General features: G+C 39.0%; 1 protein-coding gene across 5 annotated transcripts in view; it reads left to right on the forward strand.

Annotated features, from left to right (window-relative positions):
• The window catches only part of Rapgef2 (Rap guanine nucleotide exchange factor 2), a 218,398-nt gene that overhangs the window by 92,685 nt on the left and 118,799 nt on the right, over positions 1-6,914 (forward strand). Inside the window, exon 1 of one of the 5 annotated variants that reach the window (XM_028754906.1) lies at positions 5,364-5,458. The exons of 3 other annotated variants lie outside the window; for them this stretch is intronic. The gene's annotated coding sequence lies outside the window, so the exon portion shown is untranslated. Of the gene's footprint in view, positions 1-5,363; positions 5,459-6,410; positions 6,548-6,914 lie in introns of those variants that run through there. One more of the 5 variants, XM_028754907.1, reaches the window with a different exon arrangement.

Genomic DNA, 6,914 nt, shown 5'->3' on the forward strand with positions numbered 1-6,914 from the left:
TTCATTTAAGCATGCATATATGCTTTTGAAAGTGTTTCCCCTTGTATTTTAGGCTTAAAGTGACTGGACCTCAGTTTATAGATTTGGGGGTTCACTATTTGGAAGTCTTGAAAACAGGTGGTGCCAAGAATGTAGCAGTCACTTAAAAATAAAGTTTGTTGGATCCTCTGGATTCAAAATTGTGTTTTTCAAGCCGTTCTGTCACCTCTCTACAAGTTAACAATATTTGTAACCATATCATGATAACATTCCCTTGGGGGTGGGCCATATTTCAATGACCTAAGGTTTTATTTAATGCCAGGGTTACATGGAGAAATGGCAGCAAGAGTTAATAATAGGGCTGGTGAGAGAGCCCAGCTGCTGGAGCTGCTTAAGTCCTCTAGCTGGGGTTCAATCCTCACTAATACACATAGTAGTAATAAATACAAGGTTTAAACAAATCAGAATGAAGTAGCAAAGTGGGAGAGAGGGCCCAGGGGAGCTCACAGGAAGAGTTTGTGTTTGCTGTGTGTTGAATGTCCTACCAAGTTCTGGTTGGCTTACTGTGCTCATTAGTTTTGGTTGCATAGACAGGGATGACAGCTAGGTTTTCTCTTGATGAGAACCTTGGGGTACAGACCCAGGGTGGTTTTGTAGTGGCAACAGATATAAAAAAGCGACAGGCTGTTTGTCCTCCCTTGCTACTATTAGCTATAGCTTCCAAAGATGCTGCAGAGCTTTGGTTTCATATATTTAACTCAGGTCTCAAAGCAAGAAGAAAGGAAGAAATTCAACTTTCCCAAGATGATCCCCAAGCCACACAGACGCCTTAAACAAAGTACAGACCTCTCAGGATTCTGGCATATGTTGTTGGCTAGTTTATAGTGAGACCTGGCTAATAGGGTAGGTGAACATGTCTCCTGTATATCTGTTAGAGTTTCTCCATTTTTGTGCATGTCTTGTTTACTAATAGATCAGTCTTGCACTCAGCCTGTGTTCATGCCTCTCATCAGCTTAGCACACTGTCATGGGTCTTGCGTCATCTGTGACTCCTATGTGTCCTGCCTAAAGTTGACGAACTCCTGGTATTCCCACAGCTGGGACATGGTAAAGGTATATATTAAAGGTTTCAAGGAAATGCTGGAGGAGTTTCAAATAAGGCAAAGAAAACAATGAAGCAAATGTGAATGTGGTTTGAGAACACTTAATTTAATTGCAGATGTAGTGTGTCCACTTCAAACTTAAAAAGAAAATTCATTTTGACATTAAAGTTATCAGATGAAATACATCAGTAGACACAGTAGTACCTATATTAAAACAACCCCTTTGTGTATTAGTGTATTTTTTGCTTTAGTATTAAGAAAAGTCCTAAAATGTTCAGAAACATTTCACATTACTCGGATTGTTCTTTCTTCTCTTAAGTTGTATTCTGAGGTGATATCTGAGGCTCAGAGCAAAGGTGTTCTCTAGGGAGGGAGCTCAGTTGCTGGCTCAGGCTGGGAATTGGGTTGCTATAACTACAGCACACAGATGTGCTGTACATATAAATACAGGCTTTTGTGGTACTTGGGATCCTGACATTGGTAATGTCAAGTAAGTGGCCTTAAAGAACAGGATTCTTAGGTTTGTATGTATGTGTGAGAGCGATTGATGTTGTACCAATTGTTATCACATGCTTGAGGGTCAGAGAATTGTTTTCTCCATCCTAGGTATAAATGTGTGATGGTTCATTTTGTCACGGTTGTATTTCTCTTACAGAAAAGTATTATGGCATTTATGAAGGTCTTCAGATCTGACCTATATCAGTGAAACACAGAATTGATTTTCTCTCTTAAATGTTTGAATTGTATATCTGCTAATACTTGCAAAGGAATTCACAACTGTACTTTGTGTCAGTTACTTTCAGAGGAGTGATAGAGGAATGCTCTTTGTGACCTTGCGAGTTCAGAGTGTGTTTTAATATGTGTATAGAAACTAATTTTGTTTTTAAGGAAACAAATACTTTGCATTGGGCATCAAAATAGGACATAGCATGAGTTAAGGATTTTGCTAAATGCCATGAAGTTGGAATATCTTTGCTAAAATAAGAATTGTCAGTTAGTTGTAATTCTAGGACAATGTATTTCATTTTTTATAAATTGAAATGTGTATGCATTTGTGTAGAATTACACTCAACTATAATATATGCCCCACTTAATTTTCTAACGTACCATAAATTGTTTGAATGCACTAGTTGGAATAAGTAAAATGAAGCCATAGCTTAGATATGTAAGTGCATGTGGATTCTTAATGTTCTTAATTATCAATTAAAATTGTACACACAGGACTAGTACTATTTCCTTAGCTGTTTCTTCATTTTACTAACATATTTATTACTTTATAGGATTTATCTTTCCTTCAATTAAATATAAAATAGCAGAAATGCTATTTGGTATTCATAAAACCTTTTAAAAAATTATACTTTTGCATTAGTAAGGGTTCTCTAGAGGAACAGAACTGACAAAAACCTATCTGTATATCTCCATATGTATCTATATCCACAGCTATACGATTTGTTAGAGTGGTTCACAGGTTTTGTTCTGTGCTGGGCTTGTACCAGGGTCTTTCACATACCAGAGAATAGATCCCTTAGTGAGTTGTGATGTCACCAGTCTGAGATTTTATTCCGTGTGTTATTGGCCACCCCATTCCTTTCATGAAATTAGTTCAGATCTTCTGCTTATTAAAAAAAAGATTAGATTACTTGTTTTGACTTGTAAACATTTTTTATAGTCTGGATACAATTCTTTTGTTAAATATATTTTAGAAAAAAGTTTTCTCAATCATTGGTCTGAATTATTATTATTATTATTATTATTATTATTATTATATAAAAGCCAAGGCTTTAAAAAACACAGTATTTGGGGTGGGGAGATGGCTCAGCAATTAGGAGCACAGACTGTTCTTCTAGAGGTCCTGAGTTCAGTTCCCAGCAACCACATCCATCTGTAATGGGATCTGATGCCCTTTTCTTGTTCATCTGAAGAAAGCAACAGTGCACTCAACATATATAATAAAATAAATAAATAAATCTTAAAAATTACAATATGTACTTTGTGTGTGTGTGTGTGTGTGTGTGTGTGTGTTATGCACAGGGAAGTTAAAGGACAGCCTGTGGGAATCAATTCTCAGCTTCTACCACTTGGGACCCAGGAATTGAACTCAGGTTCTCAGGCTTGGTAAACACCTTTACTGCTGGCCCTAAACTGTAGGTTTTTAATTTTAATTGAAATTTATTTAAAAAAAACCCTCATTTGTATTTTTTACTTTGGGGACCCTGTTTATGACATCTAAAACTGGTGTCACAAAAGTTTTCTAAGGCTTTTCCCGCTAGAAATTTAGTATTACCAATTTTTCTGTTAAAGTCTAAGATCCATTTTGATTTAATTTATCTGAGTGGTTTAAAGGTTTTTATTTTTGCATGCGGAAGTCAATAGTTTTAGGAAGATTCCTTAAAAGAGTATATAAAATCCTTCCAGGTATGTATGTATGTGTAGGTGTGTGTGCTGTTTAGAGTGCATGTGCAGGTCAGAGGACAACTTCGTGAAGTTTGTGTGGGTTCTGAGCATAGAACTCAAGTAGCCCTCTTCCCTGCACCAAAAGAATTTAATTTATTGAATTACCTTCAGATGCTTTTAAAATCTCACTGAATTAATTGTTAATCATTTACATAAAATATTTAACTAAAAAGCAAAATATTTAGTCAAAAAATCTCATTTATTCCTCTGTATGTTTGCCTGCTTCTGTGTAACCTAATGGTACATTTGTTATAAATACCAATTTTGATCTTTGTCAGAATCGTTTTGTAGCTCTGTCTTCCCTTGTAGATTTAAGATCAGCTTCTTGGTATTGAGAATGCAGCTCAGGATCTGACTGAATTGTCTGGACTGAAGTCAAACACCAGCTTTCTTCATGAGCACAGAGTATCTTTTTATTTCAGAAATTTTCCTTTAAAATATAGGTCATGCATATCTCATATTAGTCTTAATCCTAAGGCTTTTAATAGTAAATCACAAGATTTTACCACTTCCGTCCATAAGAGAAGTTCTGAAACAGATTAAACAATGTCAACTGTGTTGCTTTTGGTAGAAAGGGAAGGAACAATTTACTCATACCACACGTGTGATTCATGAGAAAAACCCTTTTTTTCCCTCAGCTGAGTTAATCAAGTTGGCATTTTATTACTTGCTCTCTTTGTAGTAAACTATACTTACGTGTGAATGTTCTTTTCCTTGTTTCAAACAGGTTTTGTTAGGTCCACAGAGGCACGCTTGCATTTTACCTCAGGAAGTGTGGTGCATTTGATAGATGGCCATGATTTGATGCCGTTCATGTAAATGTGCTTCAAGACTGAGATGTTTGGTTTTTAGCAATCTTGCCCATTTACCAACTCATTATATAGTTCTTAATGTATTTTTGTTGTTGTTCTGTGAATGCTATAGAAATTAGGGTGTTTGTGGATAGGTATTGGAGCTGAGCTGACTTCTCTGTCTGACTCGATATGCTCAGTTTTGCACAGTGAAATGGTGGAGATTAAAGAGCCATTTTAATCCTGGCACGTGTCTCTGTGCTGAAGGGAGAGTCTGCCCGGGACTGTAACTTTTAAAGAAGCAGTCGGCTGACACCTGCTCCGAAGCACCGTGATCAGCAGAGACGTGTTGGTGCCGCTGTGTAGACTGATAGCAGCAGGTCAATTTAGCTGAGCTGTCTGTAGCAGGTTGGTCACGAGGACATAGACACTCCCAAAGCATAGCCCTCATACCACTGTCCCAGGCTGGTTTGGGTTGTGGCAAGAGAAAAATTTGCTCTGTGTAGCCCTGTACATCTGAGGTAAGAACAACTTTATTACCGGAAGGGGGAAAGCAAGAGCCATAGAGCCTCCTCCAGCCTCGCCCATCTGTGATGAAGTAAATGTATGCCAGTCTTTACTCCACTAATCCCACAGGAGGCCGGTGTACAATTCAGCTCTTCTTTTGGTGGAGAGCAACCAGCTCTTAGCACTGCTTTAGTACGTGTTAATAACAAAAATTGCAGCTGTAGCTCCTGTGAACATTTGACCTTGAAGCCTCACAGGAGAACCAACGTTGCCGATTTCTACTTGTCCTTGAGTAACAAGAGTAGATAATGAATTCATAGAAATTGATAAAGAGTATCTGTCAGGCAGCTGCTGAGGTCAGGAGACTGGTATGCGGAAGGAGTGCCCATACTACATGCGTAATACATAATGCAGCCCCGAGAGGTGGGTGGGTCATGGAAGCAGGAAGCAAGCCTCAGCAGGAATGTTGGCTCTGCTAGAGCCACAAGCCAGGAGCTCCCACAGCGCGTAGGCTCCCCAGCAGCTAAGGGAAATGGGAGCGCTTGCTGCTGCAGAGACCTTAGACGTAGACGGTGGCAGCGCTGTTGCTGTACTGGGGCTTCAAAGACATTGAAGACAGTGCAGGTTGGATTTTTAGAAATTGAAATGTTCATACTACAAATATTAAATGCTTAATACTGCTTAAGTAGAGGGACCGAACAGGGGGTGGGAGAGAAGGAGGAACACAGAGAGCCCTTCCTTGTTATTTTTGTATGTGGTACATTCGTAAGTCAAGGTTCAGTGCTGGGCTTCCCTGTGCAGAGGAGCAGCGCTCTGCCGTTGAGTGCTTGCTGGTGGTGGAACATTTCTAAAGTAGCTGTGGAAGGTGTCTAGAGAGATGGTGAAATGTGTCTGTAGTTTCCAGATACTTAGGGAATCGTAGCCACTTAGTCCACTCTCTTGACTGTGTAACACACACACACACACACACACACACACACACACTTTGTCATTTACATGATGTATGGTTTTATTTTTAAGTGCCTGCTAATTTTTGAGTGAAGGTAAAACATTAAAAAAGATTCAGTGGATTTTTATGGCAAGTTTTTTTTTTTAATGTACTTTCCTGAGTTTTCTCTTGACTTTGAAAATGAAATTAATGCCTTCAGCAGTTGCTCTGGACTTTCCCACTTGCCACCATGCTTTGTATAGACAATGAGATGTAATTCTTTCTTTGAAGTCATTGATACATAAATTGATTTCGGTTTAGGAGCATCAGTTGGTTATTTACATTTTAGTTATAAGGAGATTAAAATTCAGTAACTATCACTTTCTAGAAATGAAGAGAGAAAAAGTAGGCTGTCTTGTAGCTTGACATTGTAGATCATTTAGTAAATTTGGGTTGCCTGTCGGTCTCTCTGTTTCAGTGCTGTGTTCTGATCTTCTGGTCATCTTCCCTGACATGAGTAAGTTTACATTCCGATGTAGAGAACTTGCATTCCGCCAAGCAGTTCTGACGCACACAAGAATGTGGAGGCCCATACGCAGGGCAAGGTTAGGGACACTGATAGAGGGGGCTTCTGTGCCCAGCTGCTGCCTTTTCCAGGACACTCACACTAATAAAACATACGCTTGAATCAAATTGGGAGAAAGCGTGCTGACAGAAACCTAGACTTGATTGGCTTTACAACTTCTGCTGCCAATTAGTTACCTGTGGGAGTTTACACAAACTCGGTAAGTTGCTTTTCTCAGACTCTGCTTTCTGGTTATGAACTTGAGGGATTCTGTATAGCAGTGTTACAGAATACAGGGTATTATTGTGCATTTTGGATTATAAATGTCATGCTATTTGCACCTGTTACAAACATTTTCCTTAGTTTATCTTGATTTGAAGAACTGGGTTAATTTGTAAATCTTAATTTTTAAATTGTTCTGTGCAAAACCTTCAAGTGGGATGAAACCCTGGACCACTGTACTGTGTGCTGTGTGCTATGCTGTGTGCTGTGTGCTGTGTGCTGTGTCCTGTGTGTGGTGTGCTCTGTGGTGCGGGTGCTGTGTGGTGTGTGGTGTGTGGTGTGTGGTGTGTGGTGTGTGGTGTGTG

Source organism: Grammomys surdaster, unplaced genomic scaffold, assembly GCF_004785775.1.
Source record: "Grammomys surdaster isolate TR1022 unplaced genomic scaffold, NIH_TR_1.0 126039, whole genome shotgun sequence".
Taxonomy (NCBI): Eukaryota; Metazoa; Chordata; class Mammalia; order Rodentia; family Muridae; genus Grammomys; species Grammomys surdaster.